This window comes from Camellia sinensis, chromosome 7, assembly GCF_055761805.1.
Source record: "Camellia sinensis isolate YWXY chromosome 7, ASM5576180v1, whole genome shotgun sequence".
Classification (NCBI taxonomy): Eukaryota; Viridiplantae; Streptophyta; class Magnoliopsida; order Ericales; family Theaceae; genus Camellia; species Camellia sinensis.
This window is the reverse complement of record NC_138967.1, coordinates 19,920,977-19,937,988: the sequence shown is the minus strand read 5'-3', so window position 1 is coordinate 19,937,988 and position 17,012 is coordinate 19,920,977. Positions and strand designations below refer to the sequence as shown.

Sequence of the window (17,012 nt, the reverse complement as noted above, 5' to 3'; positions counted from 1 at the left end):
CTTCAACACATCTTCTAGGATGCTACACATCATTGTTGAATTCACTTTATGATCAACACAGAGAGAGAAAGTTGAAATCCCATCAAATTTGATATCAAAGTTGTATTTTTCTTCCTGTTATTTTATTTTTTTAGCATCAATATCAATTTTCAATTTATCAACAATACATTTGATACTGTTTTCATTTTATGTTTAAATATATATATATATATATATATGACAAGAAGAGGCTCTTTACAGCCAAAAATAATCAAATAATGTGATAGAAAAATATTTACAATATGGAGAGCTTTTACGGTATGCACTCTTAGAAAGGTGCATACTATCACAATATATATAACATTTCAGTGGTAGCTCAGAAATTGTACAAAGCAGGACTAAAGTAAAATTATTGAAGTTTTAATGAAATTGAAGTAAAATTATATAGATTTTGGAGATCAAAATAAATACTCAAAATTACATGATAGTAATAAAATTTTTCAAAAATTTGGGATTGGCAAAAATTACTAATTCATTTTATAATTACTAAAACTTGCACGAAAATAACGAAAATTTTTAAAATTCTAGGTAGAAAAAGTAAAATTATTTGATTTTGAAGGGGCTGGAGTAAATTTATATAAATTTTGAAGAGGCCAAAATGCAAAAATCTTTTATAACTATTCAAAAAATATTTGATGCAATTTTATCAAGTTAAGAGTAGATAAAACACATTCTCCAACTTTCAGATAATCAATTTTTTTTTTTTTTTAAACTTATTTAAGTTATTTTTTTGTCATAAGCTATAAACAAAAACTACATCAACATGACATAGATTTCAGCTCAAAAAACTACACCAAACAAGGCCAATTTCCATTACTAATATCAGATAAAAGCTCATCATCAAAGTACTACAATTAGTACAACAATGTGAAATACCTCAAATATGGTGGACCTGGAGTCAAGTCAAGAGTAAGTCATTTTCTTAGATTCTTCATATTATTTGGTGATGATGTAGAGGAACCTTCTTGTCATGTACAACAAAATCAACCACGCAAGACACACGGAGTCCCCTGCAGTATAAGAAATGTCCATTCTCAAATCACCATCTTCACAGCAATCATTCCATTCCATGCTTGCAATCATTCATTAGTATCTCCAGCTTACTATCTCACACAATACTGTTTAGTCCTCTTATGTCAACAACACCCATGTCTGGTGTCTTGGAAGCAAGCTTTGATGGAGTAGAGTCGTCCTCAGTGCCCATTTTGAGCACCAAAGCCCAGAAGAGGTGGCGCCTGGCTTTTAACACACTCTATAGTACCCGGGTTTGGCTTTCTCTGGGAAAACTACTTCTAAACAAGAAGTTCTTGCGCGCGCCATCTTATACTGCGATTGATGTGGAGCCGGAGCACTTCCCTAGCATTGACCGGTCGAGCCTCAACGTGCTCGTTAAGGAGAATAACACCTATCAGCTTCTTCAATTTGGAGGGGTTGAGGGTGTAGTCACAAAGCTTGAAACCAATAGAGAGAACGGGATCAAAGGCGACGCTATTGACATTGCATCTCGACACAACATCTTTGGCTCCAACTCCTATCGGAAGCCACCTGCAAAGACATTCCACGTTGTGATGGACATTATTGTGGAGGCGTTTAAAGATCCCATTATACTCATCCTACTTGTTTGTGCTGCTCTTTCTCTTGCTTTCGGAGTTCACAAGAATGGGCTCACAGGATGCTCTGATGGTGGAAGCATATTTGTTGCTGTCTTCCTAGTCATGGTTCTCTCTGCTTTAAGTAACTTCTGGCCCAAAAAAGAATTCGGCAAGTTAACTCAAGCCAACGACAATATCCAGGTCAATGTCACAAGAAATGGGCAGCACAAGCAGACATCAATATTTGATGTCGTTGTTGGAGATGTTGTTTTGTTGAAGGCCGGAGATCAAGTTCCTGCTGACGGACTGTTCTTAGATGGATCCTCATTGCAGGTGGATGAATCAACCATAACAGCAGATAGTGACCCTGTCAAAGTCGACCGCAGCAATCCATTCTTGCTTTCTGGCACCAAGGTGGTTGATGGGGATGCTCGGATGCTTGTCACTTCAGTAGGCAAGAACACAGATTGGGGCCGGATAATGAGCAAAATAAGCTGTGATTTTGACGAGAAGACACCATTACAAGTTAAGCTCAAAAATCACACCTTGTTTATTGGAAAGGTTGGCGTGCTAGTTGCTTTCCTGGTTCTTGTAATATTGTTGATTCGCTACTTCACGGGAAACATGTACCGTGATCATGGAAGTAGGGAGTTCATTGGTGGCAAGACAAATATCCATGAAGTGTTAAATGCTGTAGTGGGAATTCTAGCCACCCCAGTTGTTATTGCAGCAGCTGCCATTCCAGAAGGTTTGTTGTTGGCTGTTAAGCTTACTCTCGCTTATTCAACCATGAGAATGCTAGCCAACCAGATTCTTGTGAGAAAACTTTCAGCCTATGAAGCAATGGGCTCAGTCACCGTGATCTGTACAGACAAGAGAGGCATTCTAACCATGAACCATATGAAGGTAACTGAGGTTTGGCTAGGCCAAAATTATATTGAAGAAAGTGCTTCATATTGTTCTCCTGGAGTACTTGAACTGCTCCACCAAGCAGTTGGTCTGAATGAAACTCAACATCCCTCAAGGTCTCTCTCTGAACTCACCGAAAAAGCAATTCATGAATGGGGTGTCAAAGAAATGTGCATGAATATTGAGGAACTGAGGAAGAGCTGTGACATTCTCCAAACAGAAGCCTTCAATTCAGAGAAGAAACGAAGCGGTGTTTTGATCAAGAAGAAGGTTGATGAAACAATCCACGTGCACCACAAAGGAGCACCAGAGGTAATATTAGCCATGTGTGAACAGTATCAAGATGCTACTGGAAACATCTTAGTCATTAGCAATCATGTAAGGGAAAAATTGCGTCAAGTAATTCAACGCACGGCAATTAATGGCCTCCAGTGCATTGCTTTTGCACATAAGCAAATGTCACAAGGTGATTATGATGGAAAATCCCCCCCAAAGCTAGAAGAAGATCATTTGATCTTTTTAGGGCTTGTGGTCCTACAAAACCCAAGTCGACAAGCTGTAATAGATTGCCAAAGAGCCGGAGTGAATATCAAAATGATCACGAGAGACGACATGTCCACTGCAGAAGTTGCGGCCACTGAATGTGGTATAATTGAGGAAAATCAGGGTATTATCACAGGAGAAGTAGTTGATGGAGCGGTATTTAGAAACTGGACAGATGAGGAGAGAATGGAGAAAGTCGATAAAATTTGTGTGATGACAAGAGCCTCTCCATTCCACAAGCTTCTTATGGTAAAATACTTGAAACTTAAAGGCCATGTGGTTGCAGTAACGGGACATAGCACAAGCGATGCAGTGGCATTTAGAGCAGCCGATGTAGGACTCTCTATGGGGATTCAAAGCACTGACATGGCCAAGGAGAGCTCAGATGTTGTCATCCAGGACAATGATTTTGTTTCTGTAGTCAAAGTTCTGAAGTGGGGTAGAGGCATATACATCAACATCCAGACATTCACTCAGTTCCAGCTTACTGTCAGCATCGCTTCACTGGTGATTGATTGCGTAACTGCAATTACAGCTAGTGAACCTCCTACCATCAACATAGTGGCAGCTATCTCAGCTGGTAAAGTTCCATATGCAACGCTTCAACTACTATGGGTAAAGCTGATCGTGGGTACATTGGCTGCTTTGGCTCTCACTATAGAGCAGCCCACCAAGGAGGTCACGCAGAAGCAACCGATCAGCCACAGCAACCCATTCATCACCAACATTATGTGGAGGGACATGCTGACTCAGGCTTTGTATCAAATTGCCATCCTGCTAATCATACAGTTCCAGGGTGAATCAATTTTTAAAGTAAATTCCAAGGTAAAAGACACACTGATCTTCAATACTTTGGTTCTCTTTCAAATCTTTACAAAATTCAATGCGAGGAAGTTTGAAAGGAATGTTTTCAAGGGAATACAGAGGACAAAGTTGTTTTGGGGGATCATTGGAATAATCATTGTTCTTCAGGTGGCAATGGTGGAATTGTTGAAAACATTTGCAGATACAGAGAGGTTGTCCTGGGGGCAATGGGGGATATGTTTTGGGATTGCGGCTGTATCATGGCTTATTGGTTGGTTTGTCGAGTATATACCAGTTCCTGAAAAACCATTTTTCAGAAATCTTACTTGGCAGAACTTAAATTACAGACACATATGATCAGCTATTGACTCTTCGATTTTTCAGAGGCCATGCTAGTCTTTTATGACATTTCATTTTTAGGATTATGTACGCATATTTCTATTTACATAAATAGATTTGGATTACTTTTTCTTTCTGTAGACAAGCTAAATTTAGCATCACATATTGCCACATATTTATCGGCAAATTAAATAACAGAAATCGCAAGTAAAATTTAACTAATTTATTGGCAAATTAAATATTTCAATGTGTATGGTGGGTCACAACTAAAAGTGCACAGTTGGGCAAAGTTATGCTTGGCCCTACGTTACTTACAACTATATAGTTTTTAAGTGAATCTTAGAGTAACCATATTAAGCCCCTTGTCAAATGGACCTACACGAGGCAAATAAATATTTATTCCAACAAAAATTGATTGCATCCACCAAGTAATTATTGATCTTTCTCTAAAATAAACAAATACTGAAGTGATGATTATTTTGAAATTATTTCTGTTATGATTTTCTAGAACTCACACTTACAAGCGTGACCACCAATACATAAAGCACAAGAGAAAGTTCTCCAAAACCTTAAAGAATATTTTACAGTCTTTGATCTTTATTAATAATGAAACTAAGTCGATCTCCTCCACGCTTGAATCTTCAAGATTCTGTTTCACTAGGATTGTGGAAACAGTTTGAACAAATCTAGTGCGGGCTATGAAACATGAAATCAGTTTATAAAATTGGTCAAACCTGAGACAAGGTCTTTTATTCTCTCCACATCGTATGCACTCATCATATGGAGTTAAGAAGCTTGTTGTATGAGAGTAGGGATTTGGCCATCATATAGACAATCCTTATGAGCTTTACCCATCAAGAAGAAGATAGCCCTTATCACCTAACACCCTCCCTATTTTACTTAGAATGTGGATCAATCTGATACAGGAAATGGGAATGGTAACTGTGGGCCTGTTTGATTGGGCAGATTATAGCATAGGATTGGGATTATTAATCCATGAGACTCACATTCTAGCGTTTGGTTGCAGTTTTGTTATTCCAATGAACATTCTATCAAACAAAATTGACAAATTTTTTAATTCTACAACTAATAATGAAAAACAAATGTATAATTACGATTGTATATTGCCATATCCATTGCAAGACAAATGTGGACAAGATGGGATTATTTATCCCACTAATAAAAACTCATTGCCATGAGCATTATGCCTCATCTTTTGACGTTTTCTCATGCCAAAACTTCACTCAAATTAGATTTTAGTTCATTATATTTACCTTCTTTTTTTTTTACTCCTAAGAAAACCTTAATGCTATGTTTGGTTGGGGGATTTGGGGAAGGATTTGGAAAGAGAAAGGGAAAAAGTGTGTGAAACTAGGTGAAATATAAGCATATTTTATTCACATTTCACCTACTTTTTCCATTTCCCTTTCCAAATCCCTCTCCAAATCCTCCAACCAAACTCACCATAAGGAAATATATTGGAAAAGCCTTGTGGGATCGCCTTGGATTGCTAAATTTATCTTTCGGAATGAAAGTGAAACCATGTTTCTGAACGCGTTCCAAAACATAATTCACTAGGATATATGCATTTTCTGGTATCAATGCTCCATCCTTATCTTACACTCAAGCTACAGTGTTACAAAGATAAACCTTAATCCCAAGAAAACCAATCACTAATAATTAGATAGGATCACCAGTATGGCTTACAAGATCAAGCAACAACTAATCCAATTTTTCACAAACCAAAAATAATCAGCACATTGGCCCACAAGAAGGAAACTTTTAACAAATTAAAATTTGAGCTCATTGTGAATACCCATATATCTATTATCATATATATACAAAATTGAAGATCATTCAATTTGATTAGAAAATAAGTTGTTAAGTTCTCTAGTCAATACACTATAAATTCATCATCTTTTTTTCCCGCACATTAAAGAATATATCATCATTCAATTTGGGAACCAAGGGCTGAGCCAACAATGTTAAAGAAAAGAATCAGGGAATTGTTTTTATAAGAAAAATGTTAGAAATGATAGGAATCAGTTTCATTATCGAAGAAAGAATAAACATGTAAGAAATTGAGCATATAAAAGAAACCCAAAACAATATTAAAGAAAAGAATCAGAGAATTGTTTTTTATAAGAAAAATGTTAGAAATGATAGAAATCAGTTTTATTATTGAAGAAGGAATAAACATGCAAGAAATTGAGCATATAGAAGAAACCCAAAACTCCCAAAACTGAGAAAGAATGGAAAAGTGTGAAATTGATAGGTATAGAAAGAAAGAATATACCTTTACCTTCTCATAGAAAACCTAAAGCCGACTCTGATTGAACAATTCTGGAAGCAAGAGAACAATACACCCCAGACGTGGCAGATACATATGAAAGCACCCAAAACCATTCATGGCTCATCTGGATGCATATGAAAGCACCTAAAGGGCTAGTAAATGTGAGACACATTTTTTAATAGTACCAATTTCTTTCATAAACTAATAAATTTTACAAACTTGCCATACTAACTGATGAGTTATGCAATAATAAATTTTGGAATATAAAACATGCTCCACTTTAATAATGTGATAGGTGTCATACTAGTAACTAATTTTTTTATTAAATTTGTTAATTTGTATAACATTACTTTATATATATCTGGGTGGATATCTAAAAACCTTTTCTTTTGATAAATCACAACAGGTGCGGAAGTCAATATATATAGAGTAAATTATATACAGCAAAACCACTCCATATATAATACTTTAAATAAAAAATTAAATTAATCATAACAAAACCACTTTCTTTTTATGCTCATATATATATCAACATTATTGTTTAAGTTGTTCAATAATGACAAAAACAAATACATACATATATATTTCACCAAAAATATATATATATATATATATATATTTAAAAATAAATAAATAAATAAAGAAAATCGTATGCTTGGGTGAGAAGGAAGGAGAGGTGCAGATAGATACTTCTTGTTGAATATTTGATCAATCCTGATAGAAAAGTATCCAATTGAAGTGAAGGCAGGTAAGGTACTCTGCTTTAATCTGGAGATTCCACAGTTGTGTAGTATCCATTTCAACAACTCAAATTGGATAAGCTCCATCACTTAATCATAGCTATATATAATTTCATCCATTTGTTTTGAAAAATTAAAAATTAAATGACAAGTACGATTTTAAAATGCACTTGGCAAATCATCTCTTCTCTCAAATATGTAACAAAGTGAGTCAACATTATCTCACCCATAAACTTTTCCGCTACATTATTAGTTGAGAACACTGAACAATGTCAAATGATACTCCAAGAACAACTGAATATTAGGTCCTCCTGAGTTTCCAAAGTTAGTTATTAATTAGCACTTGGTGGCTTCTCGATCTTCCATTTTCCATTAACTAAAATCAAAAGCTCATCATCATGGTTCTATTAACTCCAAAAATGAGGGAATTGAGTCAGTTGACCCTAAAGTCAGTCATGTTCTTAAAGAGTTTCTGAGAACCATATAGGCAATTTCCCAGAAAAAAAAGAGGGAATTCAGTCAGTTGACCATAAAGTCAGTCCTTTTCTTAAAGAGTTTCTGAGAACCATACAGGCAATTTCCCAGAAAAAAATGAGGGAATTGAGTCAGTTGACCCTAAATTTCAGTCATTTTCTTAAAGAGTTTCTGAGAACCATACAGGCAATTACCCAGAAAATCTAGGAAAGTTCTTCCAATCAAACCTTCTACCTAAGAACACTCAAGGCATCCCCTTACAAAGAGCATACCCTTCATCATCACTTATAAAACTTTTTAACAGTTTAATCATTCTGATGCCTAATTGGTACCCAATATCAACCAACCAATCCAACCTTGGCATCTCCAAATTCCATAGCTTCCATCCTGTTTGATCCTTTTTTCCATGTATTGCGTCTTAAGAGCAAGCATTGATGGCAGAAAGTTGGTGCAAATTTCTAGCAGCAAAGCCCAGAAGTGGTGGCAACTGGCTTATACTATAGTTTATTGTACCGAAGCCTGGCTCTCTCTGGCTCTGCACAAAGCGAATCCAAACCAGAAGTGTTTCTTGCATGCGCCATCTTTTTTTGTGGTTGATGTGGAGCCGGACAACTTCCCTAGTATCGATCACTCAAGCCTCAGCAAGCTAGTTAGGAAGAGAAACACCACCCAGCTTGCACAGTTTGGAGGGGTTGAGGGTGTGGTCGCAAAGCTCCAAACCAATGCAGAGAATAGGATTAAAGGCGATGTTGATGACATTGCCTCTCGACGCAACATCTTTGGCTCCAACTCCTATAGGAAGCCACCTGCAAAGACACTCCAAGTTGTGATGGATGCTATTGCGGAGGCATTTAAAGATCCCATTATTCTCATCCTACTTGTTTGTGCTGCTCTTTCTCATGGTTTCGGAGTTCACAAGGATGGGCTCAAAGGATGCTCTGATGGTGCCAGCACATTCATTGCCGTCTTCCTAGTCATTGCTGTCTCTGCCTCGATTAATTTCTGGCTCAAAAAACAATTCAACAAGTTATCCCAAGGCAGCAGCGACATCTGGGTTGATGTCACAAGAAATGGACAGCAACAGCAGATTCCAATTTTTGATGTTGTTGTTGGAGATGTTGTTTCATTGAAAATCGGAGATCAAGTTCCTGCTGATGGGTTGCTCTTAGATGGACACCCATTAAAGGTAGATGAATCAAGCATCACAGCAAAAAGTTATCCACTTGAAGAAGTCGACCAGATCTTTAATCCGTTCTTGCTTTCTGGCACCAAGGTCATTGATGGGGATGCTCGGATGCTTGTGACTTCAGTCGGCACGACCACAGAATGGGGACAGACAATGAGCAAAATAAACTATGATTTTGATGAGAAGACGCCTTTACAAGCTAAGCTCAAAAATCTCACCTGGTTTATAGGAATGGTCGGCATGCTATTTGCTTTCCTGGTTCTTGTAATATTGTTGATTCGCTACTTCACTGGAAATATGCATGGCGATAATGGAAGTCGGGAGTTCACTGGTGACAAGAAAAATATACATTACTTGTTCAAAGCTGTAGTGGGAATCCTAGTAACCCCAGTTACCATTGCAGCAACTGCCTTTCCAGAAGGGTTTTTGCTTGCTGTCAAGGTTACTTTTGCTTATTGAATCAAGAGAATGCTAGCCAACCAGGCCCTTGTAAAAGATCTTTCAGCCTCTGAAGCAATGGGCTCCGTCACTGCGATCTGTACAGACAAACGAGGCACTCTAACCATGAACCAAATGAAGGTAACCATGTTTTGGGTAGGCCCAAAATATATTGGAGAAAGTGCTTCATCTTCAATTTCACCAAGTGTTCAAGAATTGCTCTGCCAAGGAGTTGGTTTGAATGAAACACAATATCCCTCAGGGTCTCCATCTGAACTCTCTGAGAAAGCAATTCATGACTGGGGTGTCAAAAGCATGTGCATGAATATTGAGGAACTGAGGAAGAGCTGTGACATTCTCTATGATGAAGCCTTCAATTTGGAGAAGATACAAAGTGTTATGATCAGGAAGAAGGCTGACCAAACAATCCGCATGCACCACAAAGGATCACCAGCGGCAATATCAGCTATGTGTTCACACTATTATGATGCCACTGGGAACATCTTAGTCATTAGCAATCGAGAAAGGGAAAAATTGCGGCAAGTAATTCAACGCCTGGTAACTACTGGCTGCCAGTGCATTACTTTTGCACATAAAGAACTCTCACAAGAAAATTATTTTGACAAAAATTACACCCAAATGCTAGAAGAGGATTGTTTGATCTTATTAGGGTTTGTGGGCCTAAATGACCCATATCGACCTAGGGCAAGACAAGCTGTAATAGATTGCCAAAGTCTCGGAGTGAATATCAAAATGATCACAGCAGACGACAGGTCCACTGCAGAAGCTACAGCCATTGACTGTGGTATAATTGATCTAAATCAAGGTATTGCCACTGGAGAAGTAGTTGATGGAGAGGAATTTAGGAACTGGACAGACGACGAGAGAACGGAGAAAGTCAATAGAATTCGTGTGATAGCAAGAGCCTCTCATCTCCATAAGCTTCTTATGGTACAATGCTTGAAACATAAAGGCCATGTGGTTGTAGTTACTGGAGATAGCACAAAGGATGCAACAGCATTTAGAGAAGCCAGAGTAGGAATCTCTATGGGGATTCAGAGCGCTGATATGGCCAAGGTGAGCTTGGATGTTGTCATCCTGAACAATGATTTTGTTTCTGTAGTCAAAGTTCTGAGGTGCGGGAGAGGCATATACATCAACTTCCAAACATTCACTAAGTTCCAGCTTACTGTCAGCATCGTTTCACTGGTAATTGACTTTGTAACTGCAATTTCAGCTAGTGAACCCCCTACAATCAACATAGTGGCAGCCATCTCAACTGGTAAAGTATCGTATGCATCGCTTCAACTACTATGGGTAAAGTTGGTCATGGGTACATTGGCTGCTCTGGCTACAACTATAGAGCAGCCCACCATGAGCGTCATGCAAAAGCCACTTATCAATCGCACCGAGCCATTCATCACCAACATTATGTGGAGGGACATGCTGACTCAAGCTTGTATCAAATAACCATCCTGCTAACCATACAGTTCCAGGGTGAACTAATTTTCAGCGTAAACACCAAGGTGAATGACACATTGGCCTTCAATACACTAGTTCTCTTCCAAATCTTTACGATATTCAATGCAAGGAAGTTCGAAAGGAATATTGTTGAGGGAATACAGAGGAAAAAGTTGATTTGGGGGATCATCGGAATAATCATTGTTCTTCAGGTGGAAATGGTGGAATTGTTGAAAACATTTGCACATTTAGAGGTGTTATCTTGGGGGCAATGGGGTACATGCTTTGGGATCACAGCTGTACCTTGGTTTATTGGTTGGCTATCAAGTACGTACCAGTTCCTCAAAAAGCATTTTAGCTATATGCATAGTTGGAAAAACATACCATAAATATGCACATAAAAATCAATGTGTGGCCATATTCTTTTTTGGTGTGATCCTCCCCACCGCACTTAAAATAAATCTAAGCCACAATAACATTTTTGTGTACGTAGCATCATTTTATGGTCAACTAAAGAATCTTTGATTCTTCAAAGACCAGGTTAGTCTTTTATGACATTTCATTTTTAGGATTACATATGCATATTTTTCTACTGTCAGAAATAAAATTTGTTACCCTTTCTTACTGTAGACAAGTTAAATTTTGCTAATCACATATCGCCACATATTTATTGGCAAATTCAATTGCCTCGTGTATGGTGGGTAGGTGACAATTGAAAGTGCACAATTGGGCAAGTTACACATGACCTAAGAAGTACCGACAAAAAAGTAACATGACACGACACATGTTGAACACTTCCCAACTCTTACATACACAAAACATATTACCAAGTTTGAGTAAAATAACTCGGTATCTAATGATAAAACCAAAACGGTGTAAATTTATACCTATTATCCTCCTTTAGATTTAAAAAATTATTATATTTAACTTAAATATTCATATGTATAACATAATAAATAAAAAATAACTATTTACACGTGTATGGGTACTAGGACGGTACGGGTATGTCGATGTAGTAAAATCTAGAAAAAATAAGGTACGTGTATGGCTGGATCCGTTCATAAAAAGATATTTATTTGTAATTTGGACAAATGAAAAAATTAGTTAAATGGTTAAGGAAGGACAACCCCACATTTTAATACTAGAAGTAAGATACAAAGCAAAGCCTAATTTTCAAATCATGCCAAGCATAGAAAAAAGTCTTATGAAACTAACTTCACTTTTATATAAAATAAAATAAAATAATTATTTCGGCTTGGGTACGTGTTTTATGTACCCGGTACACATATAGAGGTATTATGCAAAATACCGGTACCCATATATACCAGGCACAGATTCGGCATGCTTTGCAAAGTAACCATGCTTCATAGGTTTACTTCAAGATACACTGTCAATTCTTAACCATAGTTTTCAGTTTCAAGACACAAAAAGTACCCACATAGGCTCTGATCATGATGAAGATTAAGAGATTCATAGATTTTGTGGGAAGTTTCATTAGTTCTGCCAAGCCAATATTGTTAAGGTAGTCCATTTCCCCAAGATAGTTCCAATATCCTTAGCTTCATAAGTTAAATTCTTAGTAAACCACAAACTATTTTAATTTATATTTGTAAAGACTCAGTGGAAGATTGACACACACAAAAAAATAATAATAATAATAATAATATTATTATTATTATAATGACTTTGCTTATGTGGAAGTATGGGTCCAAAAGAGAACCTTTCCTCATAAATCAGCTTACTACAAAATACATATCATAAATTGGTTAATGTTGAACTCTAAAACCCCAATCCCCAACCCCTCCAACAATAGTTTCCAGTCACTTGCCAAACGAAAAATTCATTATATGATGTAATTTGGCTCTCTTGAGACTTTCTTCAAACAATGACATGGAAGAAAGAAAAAGAAATGAAAATAGGAGAGGAAAGGCACAATGCGTCTTCCAAGCCTCTAATTCACAAGCAAAAAACAGGAATATCAAAAAAAATTAGAAGAAAATATATACAGAGAAAGACTGGGGCAAAGAAGAAGAAAAAGAAGAAAAGAGAGAGAGCTCTTCTAAATATTTTCTTAAACATTATTCATCATCTAGGTCTAATCTCTCTTTACAACTTTGAGGCTTATTTATAAGCTTCATAAAACCCAAAAAAGCATGTAAAAATCACCTTAAAGCATGTACAGATTTCAATATTTGGCACCAAACCAAATCTTCCCTCAACACATAGTTTACCTACATTTTCCCTCAACACATAGTTTACCTACATTTTTACAAATCCAAAAAAAATTTCAACTCATCAATTATTTGCCAGAGTGGACCAACTTGTCTCTGGTTTTCCAAATTATTCATCCAAATTTGTAACCAATATCAACCCAAAATGCCAATTTTTCTCATCTAGTAACAAGGATACCCAAATTCATTTGGAACCATCTGTATCATATGCCAATAAATCAAACACCAACAAAACATTTTAAAAGATTAAATAAATAAATAAAAGAATTCAGAGTCAGACTGAAATGGAAATGTACATAATTTGAACAGAATTGCATGCTATAATCTAATATACTGACACCTCCAAGTAATTAATGATAGAAATTAGTTTCATTATTGAAGAAAGAATAAAGATGTAAAAAATTGAGGAAATAAAAGAAACCCAAAACTGAGAAAGACTGGAAAACTGTGAAATTGATAGGTATGGAAAGAATGTACCTTTAGCTTCTTATGGAGAAGATAAAAGTCAGACTCTGATTGAGGAAATCTGGAACAAAGAAGAACAATACAATACAATACAACCCAGATAGATGGATAGGATACGCAGATGAATGAATGTTAAAGCACCCAAAACCATGCATACATGGCTCCATTGGTGGTGAAGACAGGACGGATAGATAAAAAGGGCGCTGTTGTTGATAATTACAGCAAATATTGCCCAGCGAGTTTTACTGAATTTTTTTTTTTTTAATTGTGTCTATTTTTTTTTTCCCAAGTCGATTTAATGAAGAAAGATCTGAAAAAGTTTTTTAAAAAAAATCAAACAAAAACCCAAAAAAAAAAAAAAAAAAAGGCCAAAGTATTAAAACAAAATAAAAAATTACTTCTTTTGGAATCTTTAGTAAAAAAAATTTACTTTTTTAATCCATTGTAAAACTAGGTTGAACTTTTTTTAAATTAAAAAAATATATATTTAAAAATGAGAAAATGTGTGATAAATCCAATCTAAGAAGTGTATAAGACATTAGATCTAATAGATTTTTTTTTGTTGGTGAAAGGTCTACCATTTGTTAAATAGTTTTGTGAGAAGTCCTTTCATTACTTTTAGAGGACATTTTGGTTTCAATTTTATCCTTTAATTTATCTATTGACTTTTTTTTTTTTACTTGTGGATTTTTCATTAACTATGTGTTCAAATTTATAATTATCTATTCAAATTTTTTAACTATATGTTCAATTTTTTGCCCTTATTACTTTAAAAATTTTGCTATCTGTTGAAATTTACAACTTGAATTTTTACATCTCTCTTTTCTTTCTGTCTTTATCTGTTGAAATTTCATTATCAGTTGAATTTATCTATCGCAATTCCCCTTGTTTGTTGAATTTCACAAGCCTTTTTTTTCTTATGTATTTCATCATCTTCATCAACAACATCAACAACAACAAGAGATCTAAATTTACATTAATATATATATATATATAGATTCGAGATATGCAATTCTTGTTCATTCACTTCGATTGCAAGACCAAATATGGCTACCAGAATTCAAAACCAAAACTCAAAATCAAATCCAAGCAGCAATTTCGCTCAAAATAAAATAATTAAAAAAAATCCCAATGGAAATATGCAATTTGAACCTAAAAAAGACAGATTTAGGTCAAAACCAAAGCTCAAGCTTCAAAATCGAATTCAGATTTGGAGTCGATGTGCTCTAATTAAAGTTCGAACTGAAAAAAGAGATAAGTGCAAATATGGTTCAAGTAAACACCTTATCATTCAACCACTTGCAATAGATAACATTTTAACGAAATAGCTAATTTTTACAAAACAACAAAAACAAAAATGAAAGGGTTGCAAGACTGAAAGCATCAAAGGCAAGAGTTAGCAAAGTAAATTAAGGTTTCCTCTGAACATGAACTTATAAACAAGTAATCTATGATCATCCTCACAACAATACCCAATCAACTTTACCAGATTAGGACTTCTTAGCATATGGAGCTATTGACCTGCCCTTATTTCATTTCAGATCTATGAATGAGAGAGAACAAAGAAGAGAGAGAAAGAATAAAGAGGAGATGTAACACCCCAACTTTTATTACTTAGATAATGTTAACTTTTCCCTTTAAATCAGTCCATTTCAATAATAATAAACATCAAAGATATTTAGGAAGAAATAAATTACAATATTCTTTCTCATGTACATGTAATGAAATACAATATACGCCCATAGGCATTACGTCATCAATTACAAAATAACGAAATATATAAAAGGGATTAATCCTTTTTACAACACATTGGCATTCCGATTGCATTTAAAAAGCCCCATGGCCAATAATTAACAAACTTCAAGTCTCAAGCAACTCTTCACTCCATACCTAAAAAATGATTACAACATGGGATGAACACGAAGATCCAGTAAGAATCTTAATAATTCTAAACAATAGCACATATAGATAGCTATAATCATGAATGCTTCACGTATATATATAGGATATGTGACATTTCATACTTCAAAATATACTTACATAAATACAATTTTCAAAAAGATCCTCTTTAACATAATGAGAAGCAAAAACCAGTTCTTACCTTTCAAAACTTTTCATTTGCATTTAAAGAAATCTCAACCATTCATCACATTAACATGATCTCCTAAGATCAATCTAAACAATATACTCGTCCTACATTCCAACTCATTACGACTACTTATATTATAGCCTTAAGCACAAGTGTAAAATAAACGTTCACAAATACATATATATATATATATAAGCAACAATATACGTGTCAACACGCATTATCATATTTTACCGGTCACAAGCATGGAAAGCCAATAATGCATCCCTTCTCATCATAACACAAGTATGAAGATACACTGCGCGTAATTAACACATAACGAACCCTGGCTTCGTTAAGCCATAACCACGACAACCCACTTTACTGGGCGCGAGCCAAAAGGAAGAAGAACCCATTTCAAATAGTCAAACTTTACCGGACCTCGAGCTGGAGGGAAGAGAAACTCGTTCACACTTTATCAGGCACGAACCGGAGGGGAGAGGAACCTATGTCAAAGTGCAAAACTTTACCGGGTGCAAATCCGGAGGGGAAAGGAACCCATATCAATGCGCACTTTCATTCAAGTCAACAATTGGCACATTATTTCATAATCCAACACATATGTAACACAAATTAATCTCATCTCTCAAACAAATAAATAACCAAAGGATTTGGGGTTTTTCATCACAACCCTCATAAACGAGATTAGACAATTCAAAAATCTTTCATATGCACAACATTTACCAACACCCTTTTTATTTCTCCGAAATTTCAATTTTTCGACAATTGTTACAATTTAACAATTATAAAACCATACATAACAATTAACACAAATTAAATTTCATGATGACTTTCTTTATTTTTTTACATACCCATTTTCATATTTGTAATACACAATACCTCATATGGTTCAAATAAAATCAAATTATCAATTTTTTCCTCTTTCTCATAACCCATAAACAATTAATTAGGCTTTTTACTCTAATCCTTTTAAATATTTTCCTCAAATATACAATCTCATATACTGACAATAAAACACAAGATTTAACTCTAGATCATAAAATCCTAACCCTCATCACATGCTTTTAAAAAATACCCAACAAAACAAGTTTAAAATACAACAAAAACTACCACATATCTATCTATAATGGGGTATTGAAAATGAGCAAAAAAATCCCTACCTTGAAGAGAGAAGAGGAGAAAACTCTAAAAATCATCTTCGCCAGAATTTGATCTCCACTAGTCAAAACATAGCCCTCGACACACTCGTCATTTTTGTATAAGAAACTAGTATCAAAATCTCATTTGATCTTTGTAGATCGAACAAAATGTGAAATTTGGTGAGAGTTTAGAGAGAAGGGAGAGAAAACAGAAAATAGAAGTTACAGAGACAGTGTGTGATGAGAAATGGTCAAAAAGAGTGATAGTGA

The 17,012-nt window shown here is 35.4% G+C and overlaps 3 pseudogenes; all 3 read left to right on the top strand.

Annotated features, from left to right (window-relative positions):
* Positions 1 to 1,187: 1,187 nt before the first annotated feature.
* Positions 1,188 to 4,244, top strand: LOC114306256 (calcium-transporting ATPase 12, plasma membrane-type pseudogene; annotated as a pseudogene).
* A 3,895-nt stretch (positions 4,245 to 8,139) lies between these two features.
* Positions 8,140 to 9,378, top strand: LOC114306271 (calcium-transporting ATPase 12, plasma membrane-type pseudogene; annotated as a pseudogene).
* Positions 9,379 to 9,387: 9 nt separating this feature from the next.
* Positions 9,388 to 10,827, top strand: LOC114306270 (calcium-transporting ATPase 12, plasma membrane-type pseudogene; annotated as a pseudogene).
* The last annotated feature ends 6,185 nt before the right edge of the window (positions 10,828 to 17,012 follow it).